General features: G+C 44.1%; 1 protein-coding gene across 1 annotated transcript in view; it reads left to right on the forward strand.

Annotated features, from left to right (window-relative positions):
- The first annotated feature begins 2895 nt into the window (after nt 1-2895).
- LOC111874893 (alpha-mannosidase 2) overlaps nt 2896-25604 on the forward strand; it is a 393048-nt gene continuing 370339 nt past the window's right edge. The window contains exon 1 of the mRNA XM_023870753.2: nt 2896-2960. The gene's annotated coding sequence lies outside the window, so the exon portion shown is untranslated. The remainder of the gene's footprint in view (nt 2961-25604) is intronic.

The raw sequence follows: 25604 nt of genomic DNA on the forward strand, positions 1-25604 counted from the left end.
TTCAAGTCCCGATGAAGTCATTGGATTTCTTTCAATTGGCCTAATCCTTCCAGCCGCACTATTGCCCTGGGGTCGACTCAGCCTCTAACAGAAATGAGTACCAGGAATCTTCCTGGGGGTTAAGGGCCGATTGTCTAGAAAATGTGGGAACCTCATCGGCTCACAACCCTATGGGCCTCCACGGCCTGTTACAGGGATAGCTTTACTTTATTTTCTTTTACTTATGTAGCTACTTATAGTTACTTATATGGGAAAATACGCGTAGAAGATATTGGTATATAAGGATTTACCTTTGAATAGAGTAAACCCTAATTAATGTAGGTTAATTAGATGTTGGGTAATACAGTTTAATATTAAATATAAAGGATCCAATATGATTTAAACTAACTGATTATGTTCAGATAGGTGCTTGTATAAATATACTCCCTCATATCCCAGTATTTGCAAATTCCGTACATCTCGCTTATTTAGACTACTAAAAAGAGATCTTACAGCGATTGTGTTTATGCGACTAAGGTGACAGGATTGCAGTGCTACAGCATTCACATTGGTCTCCAATAATTTCTGCCGTGGAATCAATCCACACTGCCGCAAGTGCGCACAGTTGGCTCGGAGCACGTGTTTCAGATTCCCAAACCGAGCGAATTCGGTCACAACGGATTCAACTTTGACTATATGCGCCGCAGTCCATTTTGAAGTATGAGCATATGTGCTTCTTTCATATTGTGGCATGCAGACGCGTTGCAAGGCAACGACCGCGAAATAAGCAAATATACAAAAGCCGTTGTTAAGTAACGGCTCCGTAAATGAGCATCCGTTTTTTATGCAGTCAATGCCTAGACGTTATCACTCATTCAGTGGAGTGGAGTCAGTTGGTTAGTCAGTGAGCTGGTTGATGAGTCAGTTAATTAGAAAACCGCTGAGATACAGTCCTTGTGAACTGTTGCTGTTAGAAGCTGGTAACTGAGGCCGATAATAGTTCGGGAACCCAGAACAAGGGGAATGTCTGTTGCTCGAAGTCGTTACCAAACAACGGCTGATGAAGACACGGCAGGCTGACATGACCTAAGTGTATGCTCTTGTGAACTGTAAAGTGTGTGAATTAGTGAAACTCTTATAATGACTTGAATTCAAGGATCTGTAAGAGTTCGATAAATCCAATTATAAATCGAAACCGCGCCTATACTCATTCATGTAGTCTGCTGAGTTACGATGTTATCATAGGCTGGTGCGTGGGTACTAATGATATTTTGAAGGAACATATTGATTCCATGTTCAGGGAAATGATAGAAGCTAAAAATATTCTTCTTAATTCTTGGTACCCAAATTTTACGCTGTAAATTGTCGTAACCAAAAAAGTCACAACTTGCGTTTCCACCGAGAAATCTTCGTTGTTTTTTATTATCCTTATTTCTTTCACTCCTTATCCTGTCTCTGCATTTCTGAAGTCTTTCGCTGCCTTTGCATGACGCGAACAGAAAGAACTGCCTCTCTGTTGAGCTCCTGTGCATACATTCGCTTATCGATTACCTCATTTGTCTTTATACGTGTTTATTGTAGGTTCCTCTTACAAGCATCGGGTCGAGCAAGAAGGAACACTGTTCAGAGAAGAAAGGCAAACATGAAGGGCTCCGTCTGCTGGAAGGAAACGCAAAAGAACTGAGAAGAGCGTGCTTAATTGTGCACAAACTGATTTCTTTAGTTCGGTTAATTCGTAACAAGGATGCATGGACTCCCTTGTCACAAGATAACATCCCGTCAGGTACTGATCGGTGAAAATGCGGGTTCAAACCATATCCAAAAAAAAACAAAAAAAACTGACGCCATAATCAGAGTCAATTTCGATAAAAAAAATGTGATTGAATTATAAACAGATGTCAATTTTTAACTTTATATACAAGCCGGAAAGTCGCGGGTTCAAGTCCCGATGAGGTCATTGGATTTTTTTCAATTGACCTAATTCTTCCAGCAGCACTATGGCCCTGGGTTCGACTCAGCCTCTAACAGAAATGAGTACCAAAAGTCAAAGTTATGTTGCAATTAACGGTCAATCAGTCTGTCTGTCTTGGTGTCGAGCCCGAGCCGGGGCTCATGACCAGATAATGAGTACCAGTAAATTTCTTGGGTGTAAAGGGAGGCCGGCGCGTAAGGCTGACAACCTCACCGCCATCTGTAAGCCGATTGTCTAGAATATGTGGGAGCCCCGACGTGTCACAAACTTATGGGCCTCCACGGCCGGTTACGGGAATAGCTTTACTTACTTTTACATGATTGAATAATTGTAACTAAAACCGGACCTCAAAATGGCACACATGTGCCGAAACATGTCGTCCTTGACAGTAGCTCCATGTGCTGTAATAGTACTGTGTTGACAGGAATAATAAATATTATCTGTAGTAAGTGACACAGCAGGATGCAACAAAATATGATAAATTAACGTCAAGGGTAACGAACCGGGGAACTTGGCTCCTGAGGTATTGCTTCTAACTTGCATTTTGGAGTTGCTCATTTAAAATCTCGGGTGGAACACCGATTATCCTGACCCAAGTTTCTGTTTACCTTGATCTGCCCCTGCAAAATTGAGGCCGAAACAGCCTACTTATCCTTTGAAATCCATTATTCACTAACAATATTTGACCTTACGTAATATGAGCTACTAAAAGTGTCGTTAAATACACAACAAATAAAAGTATGAGGTTAACGACGAAAGCACATCCCAGATAATTCGTTTGAAAGCTGCGGTGTTTTTCCGTTCCTAACTGGCAGGGAAAGTCGGAGAATAACCGTCCGTGTACCTGGCGGCGTTTGCCCACGAATGTTGGTAACACTGAGAAGTTGAGACGGAGAGAGACTGGAATTCAGTCTTCTGTTCATTGTGTGGAGGAAAGGACATCTTTTGTGTGTCTGGTGTGTGTTGCAAGTGTAATAGCCGTGGTATCGTGTGCTTGCTTCTACGAACGGTGAGTTGGGTGTCTCAGTTTCACACTGCATGTGCAATGCTTGTCAACTAGAACATGTTACTTCATGTTGATTGGTAACCTATCAACACTAATGCAGGTGGCTGCTCGCGTTTCTGCGTTTCACCATTATCATTCGTATGTATACAATTATTTGCTTCCCATCTTCAGAAGCAAGGCAGTGTTTGTGTTATAAACTTATGATATCGGAATCTTTATTCAAACCGTAAAAATGAAATACGCGAAATGTAAAATGAGGATACTCTGAGAAAAAGACTTATGACCAGTGAGTGACTAGGTTGTGTGACAGTTAAATGCGTGAAGGTCAACGTTATTTTTCGTGTGGTCTGGTGACAGCATCAAACCTACAACTCACTACGGCCGTATGTGTTCATGAGTAGTATTTTACTGCTAACATTTTTGTCGGGTTTAACTGGGGTAGATGATATACATGTAAAAGACGTATTTTTTGTCCATTTTTGAACATTTAACTGGTTTTGGAAATGTGATTCGTTCTTGCAAAAATTAATGAAATATTTTGAGAACTATAAAATAAAATGTAAAGTTTTCTCTTTATAAGCACCACACTGTCAATAGATACAGCGTGGAGGCAGAACTCCACTCATTCAGCGTTTAAGCTTTAGATTAGGTCAGTCTTTCACGCTTTCTTCTTTTCATATTCTACTAAACGTGCCCATTAAATAGTAAATAGTAAAGGTCAAATAAACATAATGTGCCTTCATATTGAATTAAAATTGTAAGATATGTGTTGAATAATAATGCCGATAAATCAGTTCTGGATGAGGGAAATTTCTAAAATGTGCTAGGCATTTTTTAGAAGGGGAGTCCAGTGCATAGAATAGAACATAAAAGCCTGTCGGTTCATGCCGTTTAGTGGTGATAAAATAAACTTGTGATATTAATTCTATTCTTGGGTTATATCGTGTCTTCGTGGGCGATGTTTCCCACGTTTCGGAGATATTTGTCGCCTCCATCTTCTGGGTCTGACGTATGCAGGTTACTAAGTGTGTATGTGTATATATAGCCTTGTATTTTACAAGCGGTCGCCCATGCTGCTTGCTTCCTTTGAGTAAAATGGCCGGGGCGTGAGGCTGAAAACTCATCTCCATCTCGTACGAGGTCAAGAATGGTGGATCTATACATCCACCCCCCCATACGTTTTCATGGTGTGGTGCGTAATTAATTAGGCACAGAAACACAGTAACTGTTGTTATAGACGTGTGTTTACCTCACTGTTGCATAGCAACGGCTGTTGTATGTTCGTTTCGTGGTCTTTGCCTAGCAACGGTTCTATACGCCACAGTATCCTCCATTCCCATCGAGGATACGTCATTAAAGTGATTACGCTACAAACTGGATCACCGATTTTAGATTCTAAGCAAGAGAAGGGATATTTTTCTTAGCCACCTTGTTCGCTTCCAGTGCGGCTGTGGGGCCCTTATCGAATGGTTGCCGGGGGTTTAGTGACCAGAGCTCAGAGCTTGAAACTTACTATGAAGAAAGCAGTCTTCTGGGATTTGGCACCGTGTATATGTGGTGTTAACCGACGTTTCGGAGGAACGNTTACTAGTTACAATACCCTCAATAACGTCGATTTTAATGCATGGTGCTGTACCTCTGCTTTCAAGCCCGAAAGCAAATTTGCAGAAGCGGCAAGGCTTCTGACGTGTATCTCTGCCGGGGTATTGTTTGGAGAACGCTGGGATAATAGCTCAAATTAGGTCACAACGACTTCCTTCCGCATCCTGTTCGATTCATTTTTCACTTTCATATGCTCATTCAGCATTATTGTAGCATGAATTATTGATAGCGTTGTTAAATATTATGACGCATATACCCACTACTGGGCAACGGCTCGATGGACATCTTCCCGCGGAGACCGGTTCTAGGTAAGCAGCCGGTTGACAGGCAAAGTTTACAACAATACTAAACAACAGTAGACGTTCATTGCTATGCATTGGACGTGTTTTCTGTGGAGTCCGCCCCGAGGCTATGTAACAGTGAGTGACTCTGGCTCCGAGAGGGAGAAGTACTTCAGACAATGACTCTGACAAAAGACAGACCCGTCCGCTCGTCAGAGAGGGCGTTCCATAATAACAAGACCGTAACTGTCAAACAGTAATAAATATCTGGTCATGAGCCCCAGACTGGGCTCGACACCAAGGCTGACTGACTGACTGACTGACCGTCAGTCGCAATGTGACTTTCACTTTGACTTTGGCTCCAAGAGGAGTGGATTAGTGTAGTTGGTTCAGAAGTCGAGTGTGTCCAGCCGAAGATAGTGATCCGTGAAATGTCATAACAAGTTGTATGAATGTCCAGTAAATTCGATCGTCAAGTCCAGAACCCGTTTTATAAGTCACGGAACCCCCTAATTTGTGACAATGGATTGCAGGTTACCCATACGTCTTAATGGCACGGTGCTGAATTAAGTAAATGAATACATTTATCTTCTACATATTTTAGGAATGAAGCAAGACAATTTCGTGACCAAGTTTAGCACACTTAACTTCTCAGTAGATAGGCAATGTGCTTGCTTGTGTTGCCGTTCCTTTGTGTTTCGTCACGAAACAGCTATTAAAACTCCACCAACAACGTCCTTACGTATTTATAACATACTTCATGTAAAGCCCCATATTGTCGTGTCTACCCGCTGTTTGTCTGAGGTCTCCCAAGCCATGCATCAGAACAGCAGCGTCTCCGGCTTGAAGTCACTCGTGTCACAGCGTTACGTTAATGCTAATGCAACGAGACCGTGTTGTACGCACGTCTGTGCAGCTCGACAGCAATGCTAGTCCTCAAATTCATTTTTGCTAGGAGGGGGAAAAATGGAAATGAGGAAATGTGAAGGTAAGGTAAAGTTGCCCTTGTGCTTAACTAATTACGCACTAGATCACGAAAGCGTATGGGGGAGTAGATGTACAGATCCACATTTTCTTTACTTCGACACTAGCTGGAGGTGAGTGTAGGAATACTGTATGATGTACCAGAAGACTTCGCGTCCTTAATGTGAGTTTACTGAAAAATGCGTGTATTGGGCGTACAACAATTGCGCTTAAAATCATCGACAAAATGTGCGCTACCTAAGGCGCAATTGAATAAACAATAAGTGGTATATCATATAGTGTAGACTACTGTGTTCTACATTGAACTAAGATAACGCAAAAGTGAACGTTTCTCTGCAGTCACTTCTCTTGGATTGGCTGTATTCTCCTGTGGGCTTACCAGCCAACAAAGTGAACTCTTTGTTTGCATAGCCCCGCCCGTGGCTTTTAACAGCTCTTCCTGTCTCTCACGGCGCCTCTTACGGGTAACTCCGTAAGAGGAAACGCGCGTGACCCCGAGACTCACGCAGAGAAACGCTGAGTCGCTTTTAGCATAGTGAGTTGTGCCTTCGCCGTTTCTATTTCGCGAATGACCTGATATAAAATTGAATTTAAGTAAACTTTGTGCAAAGTGAGCGCGTCACAAGCAGCTGCCATGGATGCAAGGTGCAGTATAAGGGAGTCCACAAAAAGTGGCCGCAGAAGCGAGATGTAAAACACCCGTAAGTGGATCTATCCAGAGTTGCCATAGAAGTTAAGATGTGACAGAAGTGGATACAAAAACATCGGCCACAGAAACAGGATTCTACAAACAGAAGCAACGGAAGCAAGGTGTGTGGTAAGTCGATGTGCGAAGAGTTCTGGGGGTATGACGCCGTCTAGTCCGCTGTAAGTCAACTGACGTTACGAGGGAACATGTTGGCTACATCTTCAGGACTGAAGAATAAGCCAAGCAAGAACTCAGCATTAGGCAGGCAGGAAGCACTTGCCAGAAATCGAGATGTGAAGAGGATACACAGAAACAAGAATTCAATTAAACGGATCCCCACACAACTTAAGATACTTCCAAGTGCGCTGATTTTGGTTATGTAACCGTGCAGTCCTGTAACCTGTTACATTTCCTCCGTGAACATTTATTGTTCTTTTGAAAGAATAGCCGATTTATCGGTAAGTTGTGACACTTCCCTTGTATCTGCCTTGTTCCACATTCGGTTTGAATGACCGGAAATGAGAGTGTCACCACGAGAGGCAAGTCCGTAGCTTTCTGGAGATGTGATTTTATTTCTCGTGACGTGTAGCTGTCGCAACGTATCTTTGGAAGGGTACAGATGAACGCCCCGGTACTGCAAGTGCTTCCATGTGAAGGGTTGGAGTTCTATGTCTGGGAACGGATTGTTTCCAAAGTCATTACGTGACTGGCATGTGCTGATTTTGTAATGACTTCGGTCAGGGTCATTCCATGTGAAGTCATCCAGAGAGGTCGCTCACATTTTTTAAAAAAAATCATATTTTGTACGCTTATTTCTACGTATTTTCACACTTCAAAAATATTTAAAAACAAATACAATCCACTCGGTTCTTCCGACACAGCCGTTTTTATAATGCGAAAAAACGCGTGTTCGGGGCTGAAATTGAGGTTTACGTTATCTTCCATATCTCGATAGCAATTGAAGCTAGAGACTCCAATGAAAAACCAATTTGTTCCGCATGATATGGACAACAAATCATGTCATTACAAGGTTTTACTGAACTCACTTCGTCTAGGTCTAGTTAAGCTCGAAACTTACCTACCGATTTTGGGAAAAACGCTATTTTTGACCTTCAGAAACCAATGGGAGAGGGAAAGTCTCAGATCTGTGGTTTCTACCCTTTGTTTTCTCCTACATGAAGAATATAATCACATAGTTTTGAACACCGTATCTATTTTCCAAAATTTTCCAGGAGCTTCCAAACTTTGCTCTGGGCCCAAAATCGGCCATTTTCAACGTCTCATATCTCCGGTGGGGAATCTCCAAAATTTTTAAAACTCATAGAAAATAATGCTCTAATCTTAAGAAACTTGGAGTTAAAATTACAACTTTGATATTCAACTAATAGCGAAGTTTTTTATATAATGCGAAAAAACGCGTTTTCGGCTGAAATGGAGGTTTGCGTTTTCTCCCATATCTCGATAACTATTGAAGCTAGAGAATCCAATAAGAAACCAACTTGTTCCCCATGATATGGACTATAAATCATGTTATTACAAGGTTTCACTCAACTCATTTCCTTTAGGTCTAATTAAGCTCGAAACTTACCTATCGATTTTGGGGGAAAACGCTATTTTTCACTTTCAAGAACCAATGGAAGGGGGAAAGTATCAGATCTGTGGTTTCTACCCTTTGTTGTTTCCTACATTCTTAATAGTCACCGACGTGATAACCTCAGATCTTACATACTTATCTTGACTTCGTGTCTTCACCTCGTCAGATTCAGACGTAAATCGGCCACGTGCCACGTGCTTATCGAATTTAATCCTGAAACTTCATTACAGTACGGCATTACTTCGAATATAAGACGCACATTTACGCATATTTTTTTCTTTTGGAAAATTCGAGGGCATCTTATATTCGAAGAAATATGGCATTAAAGACGCAACATTACCCATCGCTTTTGAGGATAACTTGTAAAGCATTCGCTGGCAGTTAATAAGGATATTGTTAAAAGTAAGAAAGTCTTGTTGGCGTGGAGTGGGTGGAGTAGCTTCCAGGGCGCAGTTTCCGGTTGCCAGAGTTATTACCATTTCACGAACGTGCGATGAGTTATACTTCTACCGGAGACGGCATATAAATTGAAGAAGGAGGCGCTTCTAGTAATCAAACATTTTGTAGCCATGAAACTAGCAAGTGTTGTTCTGTAATCTGAGTTTAACTTGAAGCTATACTGTATACCAGTAGAAACTTCGTTTGAGATGTAAAATTCCGTTCATACTTTAATTAGTTCTGTCGCTGCAGCGAAGAGGAAATGGGCTGGACAGCCGAGGAATAGGGGTTCGATTTATGGTAAGAGTAAGATATATTTCTCATCTTCGCGTCCAGACGGGCTCTTGGACCCATCCAGTCTTCTTCCCAGTGAGCAGAAGGGCCATTTCGCCGGTGGTAGGCCCTGCTGGGGTGTACCATTCGCCTCCATCGTGTTATGATGTTGAGAACGCGTTGAGGATGTCTGCATAGCGTGATGCGTAATTAGGAATATGAAGGGTAAAGCTGACCATGTAACAGGCCGTGGAGGCCCATAGGGGTTGTCAGACGTTTTCGAGACGGTCGGCTCCCAGACGGTGGTGAGGTTGTCAGCCCTATGGATGTCCCGCCCTTTACCACCCAGGATTATTCCTGGTACTCGTTACTGTTGGAGGTTGAGTGACCCCAGGACCATAATGCGGCTGGAAGGGTTAGGTCAATTGTAAAATCCAATGATCTCATCGGGAATCCGGCTTGTATGCATAGTGCCTCAACCAACTACACTACCGCGTGGCCCCTAACTAAGAACATAAAAAACTTATATATTTTAACTTAATATCTACGTCGATTGCAGTGCAATGGGATTTCCTGGCAGCGTAATTGTGTTTGAGGAACTGGTTAGCAGTCAGTCACAGCACGCAGAAACCCGAGAGCTGGATTACCTAATTAACGAGCCGTTAGATAACAATGACCGTCTCTGCAGCGCTTCTCTGACTGCACTGTTCCGCGTTTCAGGCGTCATATCGCATATGTTCACATGACATTGTAACTGGCATCTCTTATGGCTCCACTATCCCTGCTTTCGGGAATTAGAGGGGATTCACAGACACGCGAACACACTGAGAGCGAGGTGATTTCATATACCCCCTTTTATTCGTGCGGCGGAAAGTCAGTAGGAGGCCGGAGTTTCTTCGTTACCTGCTCGGCATTTGTTTACACACATCTCAGAGTGACCGTGAAGTGAGCGCTGCTCTCCAACGCGGAGCCCAGTGAGAGGACGCTGCATTTGTTTACACACATTTCAGAGTGACCGTGAAGTGAGCGGTGCTATCCAACACGGAGCCCAGTGAGAGGACGGTGCATTTGTTTATACACATGAACTGACCGGCCCGGAATGCATGATTAAGGTCACTGGGGCGGATATGCCCGCAGGTTGACACTTGTCAGGCCAGCGTCACGTTTGAGATATTTTCCCACAGAGCGAGACAGCACCAACACAGAAAGGCCTGAGACGTAGGTGATCCTTCTTACAGTCAAAATCATCATCACAGCTTTAACTTTTTATTTTTTTTTACCTTTTAGTGTACCCCGTTCGGGTACGTTGTGTTTCTGTCGTCCCTCAAAGTGAACAAGAAGTTTATAACCTCGGCATCTGCTTTATATTTAAATATTCCCGTGTAAGTGAAGACACCAGCTGGTAATTGAGAACGCAGCTGTTCAGGACGCGTGGTATTGCGTCCATAGTCCTGTAAGCACTACGCTGTGAAGGCGTTTGGGGGAGTGGATATTTTGATCCACATGTTCTTGATCCCTGCGTAAGTTGCATGTGAGTGGTCAGCTTCATGCCCCTGCCTCGTTTCCCCAGAGTAAATACTCTTTGGATAGGAAGCAGGGTGGGCCCCAGAACCGGTCTTGCCCGTACCGTGACCCGAACTCCGACCCCTCGGCCGTCCTGCCCGTGGTCAGTCGCTATACAGACCATGCTGTCCCGGCTTACAGTGCATTTTCAGCTTCACCCAACTTATTTGAAGGAAATAATAATGTTTAACAGTATCCTCTTCCTGAAGGAATACAATACAGTAATCTTGATACCAGTCCCATGCTTCTGCTACCCTGCTCACTAACGAAGTAATAAGTCTCATGATATACGTATGTTATCCTTTCTGTCTTCCATGTCCGGTATGGCCTAGTGGTTAGGATACCTCGCTCTAACCCAGGAGGCCCGGGTTCGATTCCCGGTACCGGAATATTTGGGGCCGCGCAGTAGCTCAAGCGGTTAGTCGCTGGCTTCCCACCGCGGCGGCCCGGGTTCGATCCCGGGTCTGGTCAAGTGGGATTTGTGGTGGACAGAGTGGCGCTGGGGCAGGTTTTCTCCGAGTATTTCAGTTTCCCCTGCCAATCTTCATTCCACCAATTGCTCCACAATCACCCTCTATCATCTGGTACAATAGGCCAGAAGTGGCCGCAGTACAAGGGACTTAGTCCCACCCCACTAGCAATAACAAAATAGTCTCCTGAGTTTTTACTGGGTACTGTTGCCCTAGTCGTCAGCATCTTCGTCGAAGCTAAACTTCTAAATCATGTTCATGTAACGAAAGGACATTTTCTTTTTACTTTCTCTGAGGAATGCATAGAAACGCCAGGAAATATTTTGAGGAAACTGTTAACTGGAATAACAATAGCTTACTAAAATGTGAGCAACAAACTTTTTAAGTGAAAGGTATGAAACCTCTAGTGCCGTGATTGGTAACAACTGAAACCTCTAGTGCCATGATTGGTAACAACTGAAACCTCTAGTACCGTGATTGGTAACAAGTGAAACCTCTAGTGCCATGATTGGTAACAACTGAAACCTCTAGTACCGTGATTGGTAACAACCATGAAGCCAGCGGATGGCATAGCGATAACGTCTTACATTAGAATTCTGGAGATTCTGGATTCAAATGTTACCCGGTACACCATCTGCCCCTACAGGTCTTACCAGTTTTTCTGTTACTGAGTCAGTGAGGCTTTTTTTAGGTTATTCGTAGTCGCTATTTGCACTTCATAATTTCATGACGTCACATGTTACGGATGAATATATAAGGATATGGTAGAAATGGGTCATGGCGCGTTTCATGGTACCATGTCATTGTCCACTGGAGAGACTGAGAAACACTCAAGATATCCGATAAAAGGTCGAGATTCGAACCGAGTATCTCCCGAATACAGGCCCAGTTATCTCATCAACAGCCTGCTGGGTAACGTACTTCCTTACTTCGTAACCCGTCAGTACCGGGTCAGATATGAAGTCTGTACCTAAAGTTCGAGGAGGCGGGATAGTGCAGTCGGTACAGTGACTGGCTACGGGCTGGACGACTCAGGGGTCGGAGTTCGAGCTCCTGTAGGGATCAAGTACTTTCTCCTCTCCACGTCGTCCAGACCGGATCTGGGGTCCACCCAGCCTCCTGTCCAATGGGTCCCCGGGGGTAAAACACATAGGGCGTGAAACTGTCCACTCACCTCCAGCTAGTGCCGAAGTCAAGAAAATATGGATACATACATGCATTCTCCCATACGCTTTCATGGCTTAGTGGTTAATTATTTAAGCACAAGGACAACTTACCTTTTACTTAATGGCCGACCATGTGATAATGTGCTGCCTGGTCAGAGTATCACACACCGAACAGATCGGTCATTGATCAGTATTGGGCAGTGGTGGAATGTTGATTAACAGAGTAAAAGCGAAGGAACTAACCTGATCTCGTTCCACTTCGTCCACCGCGCATCTAAGATGAATTCACCCGGAACAGAATGAGAGACGCCAGTGCCTAAGGCATAGTCCCCCCCTTCCGTTCCACCCTCTCGCTTCTCAGCTGATTCAGCTTGTGACTGGACGACCTTGATATAGGAGGCAAATCACTCAAGGCTACCCAGCCGAGCGGATCAGCAGTCAGCAGCAGCGGCGCGCGCATCTTTGAGAGTGGGACTATTTATATAGGAGACAGGCTCGCCCTTACTTCCGCCTCTGGTACTCTCGGCGCTCAAGGACACTGAGGTGTGTTCCCCCACCTTTCAAAACACAGAAACATGTTCTGTGACCACATAGCCAGAAGAATACAACTATTTATACGTATACCCTGTCAAACAGACTCTTATGTTTGTCTTAACGACCATTTTGTGAGATTCGCGCCGTACAGTCTGCTAGAGTTTTGGAGGAAAGCACTGCTTGCCTCGTCAGCTTCGAAGAGTATGCCGAGGAAGAAACAATTGCCTGCAGCTGGCTTGGCTTACTGTGGAAATTGAGGCAGTGCGCCCAAAATGTCCGTGAGCTTCGGTCGGACAAAATAAACAACGATTATTTACCCATGGCTGTCCAGTTCACGACACGTGGCTTACGTAAGTCTCACTGGTGATTTGAGCGACCCGCGACAGTCTCCGGCTGGTCCCCAAGTTCCCTTCTCGTCAGAGAAGTGTATTGAATCTTATAGAAAAATATCTTTGCAAAAAATTCTTACTAAATATGCTTTGTAATTTTTCGATTGATTTCACACGGCACCTGTTAAGTAAGTTGCGGAATTAGTATGACTTGACGGACGTATAGAGCGTTGGTGCAATCTAGCAGGTATCCAAGCAGCGTCGAGGAGGAAGCGCTGTTTGAAGGCTCATTATTTGATCAACGCACTCATTCAGTGCCCACTTGGATTAAAAATATCGCTGTGTATCGTTTGTATTCCCCGATCATTGATTTTTTTTAATTTACTATTTATTAGTTTTGAAATGTAATATTTCAGCATGTTAAATTTTAATAAATATACCTGAATCTTTTCGCTTTTGTTTATGGACATGATAAATGTAGGGCTGATATTTGTATTTGTGCGTTGAACAAATTTTTCTAAAATATTATAATTTATATGTTTTTAGACAGCAGACGAGAAGACAAAAGGTTTTGGACTGAATGGTAGCAAGCATTACCCGGGTTCAATCTCCTCAGGAGGAAATTAAGAGGAGATTGAACTCGGGTAATGCTTGCTACCATTCAAACCAGAACCTTTTGTATTTTCGTCTGCTGTCCAAAACATAAAAATTAGAATATACAAAACTATAATTTTGCCTGTGGTTCTGTATGAGTGTGAAACTTGGTCTCTGACACTAAGGGAGGAACATAGACTGAGGGTGTTTGAGAACAAGGTGTTGAGGAGAATATTTGGACCGAAGAGAGATGAAGTGACAGGAGGTTGGAGAAAACTGCATAATGAGGAGCTTCATAACTTGTACTCTTGTCCAAATATAATTAGAATGATCAAGTCAAGGAGGATGAGGTGCGCAGGGCATGTAACACGAATGTGGGAGAAGAGGAATGCGTATAGGATTTTGGTGGGAAAGCCAGAAGGAAAGAGACCACTGGGAAGACCAAGGCGTAGATGGGTGGACAATATTAAAATGGATCTTAGAGAGATAGGATGGGATGGTATTGATTGGAGTGATCTGGCTCAGGATAGGGACCAGTGGAAGGCTCTTGTGAACACGGTAATGAACCTTCGGGTTCCATATAATGCTGGGAAATTCTTGAGTAGTTGCTGAATTGGCGGTTCCTCAAGAAGGGCTCAGCTCCATGAGTAAGTAAGTAAGTGCTGAACAAATTCCCTTGTGGAGGCGGGTTAGACTACCTCTACCGCAGCCCTGCGAGTCGTAGAAGGCGACGAAAATGGAGCCTGGCTCTTGGGGATATAAGTGGACTACCGTGTCACTGGGGCCCTCCAGGTTGGACGCAAGGCTGAGTACCTTGCTCTGAAAAAAAAATGCGAAATCCAAATAAATTAAAATCGGATGGTATAATTCAAGACAAATCTGGGAGAATTTTCTGAGGAAGGCTCTACTGAAACAGGATTGTTTTACCGATAAAGATGATGAAATGCTGCCCGAAGATGGGCACCAGATGTACAGTGGAACCTCGAACTTCGAACACAGTGCATTCCAGGAGACGGTTCGACTTTCAAGGTAAATTTCTTCATTTGAAAAAATGTAAATTGAAGTAATCCGTACCAGACCCACAAAATTTACCCGATATGAAGCATTTCAAGTGCCTATTTAAAAATGTCATATTGGTAAATAATGATAAAACAAATATATATTTAATTTAAGTAATTGAATGGTTTTACTTATAATAGTACATATATAAAAATACTGTACAATAATCAATCAATAATAACAGTAGGAGGGATATTACTGTTCACCAGAATCCACTGGTTGAGAGTTGCGGTTCGGTAACACTACCACCCCTTGATTTTCCTGTGGAGAGAAGCCTGTCTAATGTCATTTGTTTCTGTCTATTATTTTTTAATGTTTCTGAAATGTTGCATTACATCGCCATTAAATAGGTTGATATTCTGTTCACAACTGCGATATTGGGGCGCCACTTGTTTACAAGGCTCTGTGTTTTAGACCAATACCTCAGCAGTTCCTTAATGTCTGCAGTGGGGATGCTTCCTTTATTGTCTATAAATATAACTCAAAGAAGTAAATAAAACGCTTGAAGCAGACGGAATTTGCGAGATGCTCACTGAACCAGTCACGGGAGAACTGACCGGGCAACTGAGCTTGCGACCACATGACTACCACGTGATTCTTTGCTCGACTTTCGAATTTTTGTTCAAGTTTCAAGTCGTTCGAACGTCAAACCGTTCGAACAACCGTTATTAAGGCCACGTTCTTCCACCCATCTGCTTAATATCATCGGTTCTCCCTTTGCTTCTGACGAGCCTTTATCTAACCACGTTTTCCATTCGCCGTTCATTCAACATTCGCTTGTTTCTAGCACCTAGCTTACGTAGCGCATCTTCATCTTTCATCACAAGTTCTTTCGTGCCACACGGCATCAAAGAAGACAGCATTCTTTAGAATCATTAGGCAAGATCCTCAAACCCAACGCATGAGCGCTTCAGAGTGCACATTTTCTGCTGGCGCAGAGCACTGCCCTCACTAAGCTTTTAGTTGAGCCAAGAGTTCATCGTTCTGCATAAGTTATCACACCCGCCGACTCCTGGGTCGATTGCTTTTTGGTGATTCCTACCGCTAACTGATCATTCTACAGCGGTGGTCCCCCCACTAACGTCTGAGTTGATCGTTACATATACATTTTTCTTCCTCTAACTTCTCAGTTCATTGCTATATATCTTACTGATGTCTCGCACTAACTCCTGAACTGATCGTTCTACATAAGCGATCCCTCCCGCTGACTCCTGAACTGATGGTGCTACATAAGCGGTCTCTCCCACTGACACCTGAGTTTGTCGTTCTACATAAGTGGTCTCTCCCACTGACTCCTGAGTTGGTCGTTCTACATAAGCGGTCTCTCCCACTGACTCCTGAGTTGGTCGTTCTACACGCAAGTAATTGATCGCTCCGGATAACTGATGGTTAATATGAAGCGGCAGCCCGTCCCTACTAATGAACTTCTGCCTCACTGGACGATATAATCGTGATGATGCTGCGTGACAATGAAAAAACAACGCGGCGAGAGCCCAGTGGTCACACGTGTTAACAGGTAGTACTAATTCTGCTGGTAGAGGAATCTGTCGGCAGCTATGGAAATTGCTGATAAAGTATATAGAAAACAGCATTTTGTATTTCTTCAGCATGGGATAATGTGACGACAGTGCTAAACATTGTTCATATGTGAGCACGTGGAGCCTCTATATACCCCTCCTCATACTGGGAAGACGTAATTAAGTAGTTAACCATATTCTGCTTTCACCATACGGGCATGCCTCCTCCTATAGCTCTTCGCAGATATTGAGTTTCTTTTTTAATACAAATTGAAGGTTTGTGGCAACCCTTCGTCGAGCAAGCCTGTCGGCGCAATCTTCCTAACAGCATGTACTTACTTCGTGTCTCTGTGTCACATTTTGGTAATTCTCGCTGTATTCCAAACTGTAGGCTACAGCTGCCATAGACAGTGATTCCTCCGATGGATCTGGGCAAAGTAAACTGAAAACCTTTTGGAATGGATTCTCCGTTCCAGATGTCATTAAGAACATTCCTGAATTATGGGGTTCTGCAAACTTCAGTGTTGTTTCGTTTTAAGAAGCTGCCACAGCCACCCTAGCCTTCAGCAACCCCCACCCTGATCAGTCAGCAGCTCCAAAGTATGAAATATTTCCTCTAAAATCTTGCTTGCTTCCCGCCAGCGTCCAGTCTGACGCTGCGCCCCGCCGCTCGGAGCTGTGTGTGACGGACGAGTGAAAACAGGCGGACGTAAAGGTGCTTTTGAATGAAGATGGACACAAAGCAAAGGACAAATTGCGAAGGAGGAGGATGAAGACGGAAACAAAAAGAAACTTGAAATCGTGAATGAGACTGCAGCTGGAGGAAATCACTTTAAAACGGCTGTTGTGCAACGGGATGTCTGTGAAATTGATTTGATTCCGGACGAAAGCTTGATGGAGGAATGTGACGTCACTAATTGAGATGAGAGTGGTTAACACAGAGGACGAACCGCTGTGGGACAGACGCAGTTCGTGTCTCGACAATGCATAGACTCGGATTACACAGTCAAATGAGAGCGGGTTGGTGTAGCGGTAATGCTGCAGGCTGGTGTCTGGGCACAGTCCTCGCTTACATTTCCCATTCTTTTCTTCAGTCTCTGCAGGCGAATGCGAGTGCAGTATCTTGAAATAATACAAAACTGCTTCCCTTAATATATAGGAAACCATCGCTAATCCGATTACAGTTAATCCGGATCGAAATATTAAAAATAAGAAAATTCTTTCACAGTTGAGTGCATACTTAAAAAGACATGGCATTTAGGAAGGCAGATGAGTCACTCGTCTGTTCAGACAAAACTTGAGACAGTTTCTTGCAACCTGCATCATTACTTTCAAAAACAAGTACAGTTCTGAGCCTTCTATCGATGAATAAATTTATTGTCTTTTTACAGTTTTTAAATAAAGGCTCTGCAGCACTACTTATATAATTAAATTTTGCATTTGTTTGCGTTCTAAGTTTTTTCGCCTTTTAGGGCTATTATTTGATTCACCAATCCGGATTATCGCTTAAACCGGATGACTTCTCCCCGCTCCCCCCCACAGTTACTCCTGATTGCACTTTCCAATCCATCCTTCGACGCCATGTTGTCAGTGCTGATGATCAAAGTTTAAAAGATTACTGAGAAGTAAATGACATATTTGACACTTGAGGTTCTTGTGGCGTAAATATGAAGAATAATGTCTTCTGGGAGTGACGCCGTGTGGTCTAGCCAGCGTCTCCCATTGCCCCAATGGTATCTCCGCTTCCTTTCCTCCGCATCCCTCCTACACCTGCACCTTCATTGGCGGGGCACGCGGTAGCGTAGTTGGTTGAGGCACTATGCTACAAGCTGAAAGGTCGCGGGTTCCATTCCCGATGACATCATTGGATTTTTCAATAGACCTAATCCTTCCAGCCGCACTACGGTTCTGGGGTCGATTAGGCCCTGGCAGAAATGAGTACCAGGTATCTTCCTTGGGGGTAAAGGGCGGCTGGCGCTTAAGGCCGCCTGTTAGCCGATCGTCTAGAAAATGTGGGAGCCTCGACGTCTCACAGCCCTATGAGCCTCCACGGCCTGTTGCAGGGATAGGTTTACCTTTTTGCACGGCGGTATATCCCAGAAGTTAGAACCCCTCATTACCACTGCTGTGATAACCTCAAATCCTGCATACGTGAGGCTGCCATTTCCGTACCTGCTCAGCTTCACGTTCCTGCCGCTATAGCCCACACATAAAGAACGTCCTTTATCCATGGAATAGATGGCTGCGCAGGGCTAAGTGACGTTTCTAGTAACTGGGAAACTTACCAGTAAGCATGTGGGAATCGAACTCCTGCCGTAGGTTCCTCAGTCAGACCCTGCATCGACCTGGGTGTACTCCTGTGAAGAGAACAGATCAATGTGCAGTGGCCGAACTGCTCACACATGTCTGCATTTCTCCTGTTCAGAGGTTTCGGAGTGATTTGTTTTAGCATCTGGGTGCAAATGAAACATATTATCATAAATTTTATTAAGGAGACGCAAAGAAATTGTCAGACAAACTACACCGTTGGATAGCGTCGAAATTTCCAGTATATTTACGGCCAAGATTCAACATCTTCTTGAAAAGCCTCCAATTGTTCAGCTACTCAAGAACTTCTCAGTATCTTATGTAGCCCGTGTTCACAAGAGCCCGTCGCTGGTCTCTTTCCTAAACCAGATTAATCCGGTCCGTACCACCCCATCATATCTCTCTAAGATCCATTTTAATATTGTAACGTGTTTCGTTACAGAAGACGCCGTAGAGATGGTTAATTGGTTTATTTAACAATCTTCAAATAACGGCTACAATTAATTATCACAATATTACGGGTTTCCACACTTTACAAACCCTACAACAAAATCTCTTAACACTATCTTCAAGAGTCTTCACGTATTAATAACGCGGGAGCTATACAAGTCTCCCTGAATTACACACTCCAGATATAACTGGTTATCACTGGTTATCGCACACGCGTCTGTAGCTCGTAACTTGCGAAATGAGAACTCGTTGGTAACGCACTGACTGGCTGACTGACTGTGAATAGCCTTCGCTGCTCCTTATGTAGCCTTGATCGGACAATTGTCGTCTGATGCCGTGTTGCTAGCCACGCTGTCCGGAGCTGTTGACTGCTGCCTAGCAACCGCGATATCCCTCGGTGACATCACCGCTGTTGATTCGCTTTGCATAGCTTCAAGGTCGCGGGGACTCGGCTAACGTCGGCTCCGCTCGGCTCACTTCGGCTCCGCTCGTGACGTCACCGCGCGTTGCGCTTTGCATAGCTACCAGGATGCGGGGTGATTACTCGCCTATTACGCGAGCGCTACGCTACCGCTACGTGCAGCTGGTGAGGTAGGGGTCAACATGTCACAATATTATCCACCCACCTATGTGTAGGTCCCAGAAACAGAAATGACGTGGTTCTCTGCAGTGGTTGGAACATTCAGAGTACATGACTACTTCGTAATTGCTGTACTGCATTTCTGGTTGGCAGCCATTTTCAACGTCCTTTTTGCCAGAGGGCGTGTCTCATACGAACTTAAGAGCTTGAAGACTAATGACCGCACAAAACCTGTCAAAGAGGCGACAGACTGGCTCCTTGGGAACTTTATTATATCCACCAAAACAACGCATTGCTTGCACAGGACATAGGAATACGTTACTTAAATCACAATCAGGATTTAATTCATGATCTGTAAACGAGTTTACAAATTATGTAATATAAATTTATAATGCTGGAAATAATATAAAGCTATCCTGTAACAGGCCGTGAAGGCCCATAGGGTTGTGAGACGTCGAGGCTGCTGCATTTTCTAGACAATCGGCTCACAGATGGCGGTGAGGTTGTCAGCCTTACGCACCGGCTACCCTTTACCCCCAGAAAGATCCCTGGTACGCATTTCTGTTAGAGGCTGAGTCGACCCCCAGGTCTTGATGCGGCTGGAAGGATTAGGTCAATTGGAACATGAGATGACCTCGTCGGGAATCGAACCCGCGACCTTCCGGCTTGTAGCATAGTGTCTCAACCTACTACGCTACCGCGTGCCTCCTGTAAGTAATACATATGTAAATAAATTTTAATAATCGTCTTACTGGAACGGTAACAAATTTAATCAAAGACTAGAAGGCGAACGGTGGCAGTACAGATAAGCTCCTACGATTCTGCAACATGTAGACCCGTTGCTATATGACGATCATGAAATTGGCCAATATACCAGATCCTTTTCTGGGCAACGGCTCAGTTAACACATTCCCTCGTCAACGGAAAACGGTTAGCATGCGAGAATGAATGGTGTTGTCTACGCGGTCCGCGTCGAGGAGTTATAAGGAAGATAACTGGGGTAAACACGTCCGTACTGTACTGGAGTCTATGAAGACAGGAATTGAGCACGTGAAGCTGAAGAATCTCCACTGTTAAAATCCGTTACCAGGAAACGGCTAGTGAAGACACTGTAGGCTGAAGAAGACTAAGCGTGGAATTATCTGTAGTGTGTAAATCAGCGATAGCGTTATTTTTTTTTCCTTGGCACTACAGCCCCAGTGGGCCTAGGCCTACCTCCATGAACTTCTCTGTTCACTTCGGTTTTTCTAGATCTTACATATGCAGTAGGACTCCTTGGGCGAGTGATCAGCTCGTCGCAAGGCCTCTACCTGTAGGCAAACACAGCAAAACGCACACAAACATCCACGTGAGTGGGATTCGAACCCACGATCCCGGCTTCCGAGCGAGCGAAGACAGTGCATGCCTTAGACCGCTTAGCTACCGTGACGGGCGCGATAGCGTTATAGTTATTTGTAATTACGAACTAAAAGTGATCAATATAGCCAGCAATCCAAACCCCATCAGTAGCCACGCAGTCACGTGACAGTACGAAGTTTGGCAAGCGTGCGGACGAAAAGAGCCATACCAACCTTATGAAACAGACTGTAACTCAAAACCGAAAGCATCGCAACCACGGATTACCAACGCAGTTTTGTCTCCTTAGGACCGATGTGATATCGAGCGTGGGTCCCGAAAGTAAGCTTGTGGTCTGGATATTGAATCCAGTTGACTGGCATAAGAATCTGCTCTCAGAGGCTGGCAGACCCTCCACCCAACTCGCGCGTGACGCTAAGCTCATTATGAGACAGCTTCCCGGCACTCCGGCACTGTGAAGCCAGCGAGAGACGTCAGTAGCTGCGAGCGCGCGCATCAGCTGTCGGTTTCAATTTCATCTCATCTCACCCCATCTCCCTTCCACCCCTCTCATGCTTCGTTTTACTTTTACTGTATTTATTATTGATACATTTACCCATTTACTTTATTCATTTGTCACGCGGTAACGTCTCCTTATGCACCTCTTATACTTTTGGCGCCACTAACTGCCCTCTCACCTTACCTTTTGTTGAACTCAATTATTGTATTATCTTCTCTCGCCCACACACGTTTTCGCACTTGGAGATATTTCTTTCTTGTACTAAATTTTATCTCAGGGTTGTTTCATTTATAAGGAGGTGAGGTTTGTTGATTCGGTAGAGCTGAGGGTCTCTTTATCTCAGAGCCTTGAACGGGCCACAACTCAGAGAAGCAAGAATGAACGCAAACTACAAAAGCACATATATAGTTCAAATGAATTATTATTATTGAACACTGAGCCATTTCTTAATACAACTTCAAAAATCAGTAACTTTAGCTTATTTGCCGGCACACACGCACACACACACACACACACACATCAAGTTTCGATGGTTTATTTGTTACACAATTTAATCTTTCTCTGATTCACAACACTTTATGCTTGTAGTCTTACTTGTTATAGCTTACAACTGACTAACGCCAGTTTACTTCTGTAAACAAAGAGAGCGGTGAGTGTAACTGACACAAGTTTTCCGTCTGATCTCTGCAAGGGCCGGTGTGTAAGTTTACGTCTTGTTTCTAAGAGATCCGGTGTGTAACTGACTTGCTTTCGAACTATCAGGTCCTTATGCGGACGGCGCATAAAGCTGACAACCTTACCGCCATCTGTGAGACGATTGTCTAGAAAAGGTGGGAGTTTCGACGTCTCACAACCTTGTGGGCTTCCGCGACCTTTTACATGGATAGCTTTACCTTTTGCCTTCTTTATTTATTTCGCTTTACCAGCCTTCTGTGTACATTTTATGGCCACAGAATCCCTTTGAGTTTACACCGCTCCCATTGGTTCGCTCTTAGCCCCAGTTCTCGTCCTCCCTTCTATATATTGCTAACTATATTCCTGCATATGTTTCTCTTTTATCCTGAAGATGGAGACAGTAGGTCCATCTAAAACTGGGAAACATATCTGATGACACGGCGCCACATCACAAGAGGCAGTAGTCATCTTACCGTCACAAACATTCGAGCTCCTGTAGGATCAAGTACTTCCTCTTCTCCGCGTCGTCCAGACCGGTTTGGGGCCCACACGGCTTCCTATCTAATGGGTGTCGGGGTCTCTTCCCCCGGAGTAAAGCGGCAGGGACGTGACGCTGACCACTCACCTCAAACTGGTGCTGAGGTCAAGAAAATGTGGATCTATACATCCATTCCCCAATACGCCTTCATGGCGTGTACTTAATTAATTAAGCACAGGGAGAAGTTTACCTTCTACACAGACTGAGGGAGTTTGAGAACAGGGTGTTGAGGAGAATATTCGGACCGAAGAGGGATGAAGTGACAGGAGGTTGCAGAAGACTGCATAATGAGGAGCTCCATAATTTGTACTCTTCGCCAAGTATAATTAGAATGAACAAGTCAAGGAGGATGAGATGGGAATGGCATATAGCACGAATGGTGGAGAAGAGGAATGCATATAGGATATTGGTGGGAAAGCTAGAAGGAAGGAGACCACTGGGAAGACCAAAACGTAGGCGGGTGAACAATAATAATAAAATATATGGACTGGATTGAACTGGCTCAGGATAGGGACCGCTGGAAGGCTCATGTGAACACCGTAAGCGTGAGTCCTTAGGCATTTGAACGGGATTATGTAGCAGTGTAAACAGCGGAATCGCGGTGGCGATGTGAAGTGTATACGGTTAATTAGTTACGAATAAGTCACATTTCGAAAGCGTCATAATTTGCCATTAGCGTATATCTATTTTAATGATTAAGGAATTAATCACGCTCCTTTTCGATCTGTTATTACGAATCGTCACGCGATTTGTCACTGGAACTGGATCCGTTGATTTAGAATAAGGGCATGTGTTAACGTACAAAATTCCATTCGCGGTGGAATGGAGTCGACTGTCCTTAGCAGAAATGAGTACCAGGAATCTTCCTCTGAGGTAAAGGGCTGTCGGCGCGCAAGGCTGAGAACCTCACCGCCATCTATGAGTCGATTGTCTAGAAAATGTGGGAGCCCCGACGTCTCAGAACCCTATGGTCCTCCACGGCCTGTTGCAGGGATAGCTCCTTCAGAGTCAGTGACGAGACGCACTGGACGGAGGGTCCGAAGCAATGCTGTGAGTACTGACCACCAGGCTGTACCCAAGTCCATCATCATCGGAATCTCTTTGTAGAGGCATGGCGTGAAGCTGATGGTTACATAGCATCCTTCAAGGCGACAATTTGGTTGCAATCGAAAAGATGCCATAAACACCAAAGTGAGACAAGTTTATGGCTCACAACCTGTTCCTGATAAACACGTCCGATACATCCCGATTCAGCTTCATTCTGACGTTTCTTAATTCTTTTTTTTTTTTTTTCAAAACAAGTATGGAGTGAATTTTATAAACGAGTTAGATTCAAAATGGATTCGAATGAAGGGAGGGACGGACTTATCCCGTTCTTGCGGTCGTCATTAGAGGGACCCAGCAGAACACAGACGCGGTCTAACCACCGCTCCCGTTTCGTTTATAAGCCATAAACATCATTTCAATCAGGTAATCTCTCGTTTCCATGGTTACGCAAATATAACGAGGCCGTGTGTCTATACAGAATGTCTCAGAAATGAAATAGCAATTCACATCGCATTACATCAAGAGAATAAAGAAAACCCTCGTTCTGTTTATAGAGTTCGCTGGCAACAAGACGGAAAACTTGTAAGGTGATGCGAGACGTTAAGAGTCTTCCAGCAACCGCTGAAAAATCTGTCCGTTTTCTTGAAATTGAATAGAAAGTCAGCATTGAAATTCACGCATACACAGATCTACAGGGTGATTCTGAACTATTGTCCGGTTTGAAAATTATAGGTCATGGAAACCCCGACAATAATTTAGAATCACTGTGTATATTAATTTAGTTGTTAGAATTAATATCTCTAAAACTGGTGGCGAAGAATATATCTGAGGTGAGCTAACTGAATTCGTTTGAGGATAACGAGGGACAGACTACGGAGCAACATGTTCGTCCCCTTACGCGAGATAACGTGCTATAGCTCTTGTCACTTGTTTCGATTTTGGATGAAGTAATGAAGTGTACTCGTGGTACAGACCAGGGTTCCGATTTGTGCTCAGCGGGGCTCAAGGAATCCGCTGCTGCCTTCTCTACTGACGTTACTGAATTCTTGAATTAATACTAATCGTTTCCCGATGAGGTCATTGGACTTCTTAAGTGACCTAATTCTTCCAACCGCACTATGGCCCTGGAATCGACTCAACCTTTGACAGAAATGAGTACCAGAATCCTTCCTGGGGTAAAAGGCGGCCTGCGCGTAACGGTGATAACCTCAACGCCATCTGTGAGCCGATTGCGTAGATAATGTGACAGCCTCGACGTCTCACAACCCAATGGGCTTCCATGGCCTGTTGCAGGGATACCTTTACTCTATTTACCTTTTACGTCGCCAAGAGATAAAAAAGTTACTTTAATTATGTGGGATACTGAATTTGCATATAAATTATTTACACTCTGTAGTGTAGTTACTGAAAGTGTCTTCAAATGCCCCACGAAGAAAAGGAATCGTCCATGGGGTATTTTCCACTGGACTCAATGTAATAGCGCAGTAAATAGAATTCGGCACCTCAGTGTATGTCCACCAGCACGAATATTCGTGAATCTGGGATTATGGAATCGAATGCTACTGAAACCCAGGGAAGTGCGTAGGTAGATACAGCGCAACGCAACAAGCACAATCAGGAAAGTGCGTAGGTAGATGCAGCGCAACGCAACAAGCACAATCAGGGAAGTGCGTAGGTAGATACAGCGCAACGCAACAAGCACAATCAGGAAAGTGCGTAGGTAGATGCAGCGCAACGCAACAAGCACAATCAGGGAAGTGCGTAGGTAGATACAGCGCAACGCAACAAGCACAATCAGGGAAGTGCATCATCTAATTTATGCCCAAATTATTAACCGTTACGCAGTTGTGAGGAGGCGTGGCACTCGACAGTTACTGCTGGCACATTCTTAAACATTATTTAGAATGTATAACGTTGATTTAATATTCTGAAGGAAAAAGTTGTCACAACAAAGAGTTGTGTACTGCAGTTAGTCTTGTAAACAAAATGTGGATCGGACGAGGCAGCGAAGTATGAACAAACATGAGGCATTGTGCAGAGAGTTGTGTTTGTGTTCCGGTTTCCTGGCTCTGCCTCGCCCTCGATGATTTATACTCGTAGCAA

Source organism: Cryptotermes secundus, unplaced genomic scaffold, assembly GCF_002891405.2.
Source record: "Cryptotermes secundus unplaced genomic scaffold, Csec_1.0 scaffold516, whole genome shotgun sequence".
NCBI classification, from domain to species: Eukaryota; Metazoa; Arthropoda; class Insecta; order Blattodea; family Kalotermitidae; genus Cryptotermes; species Cryptotermes secundus.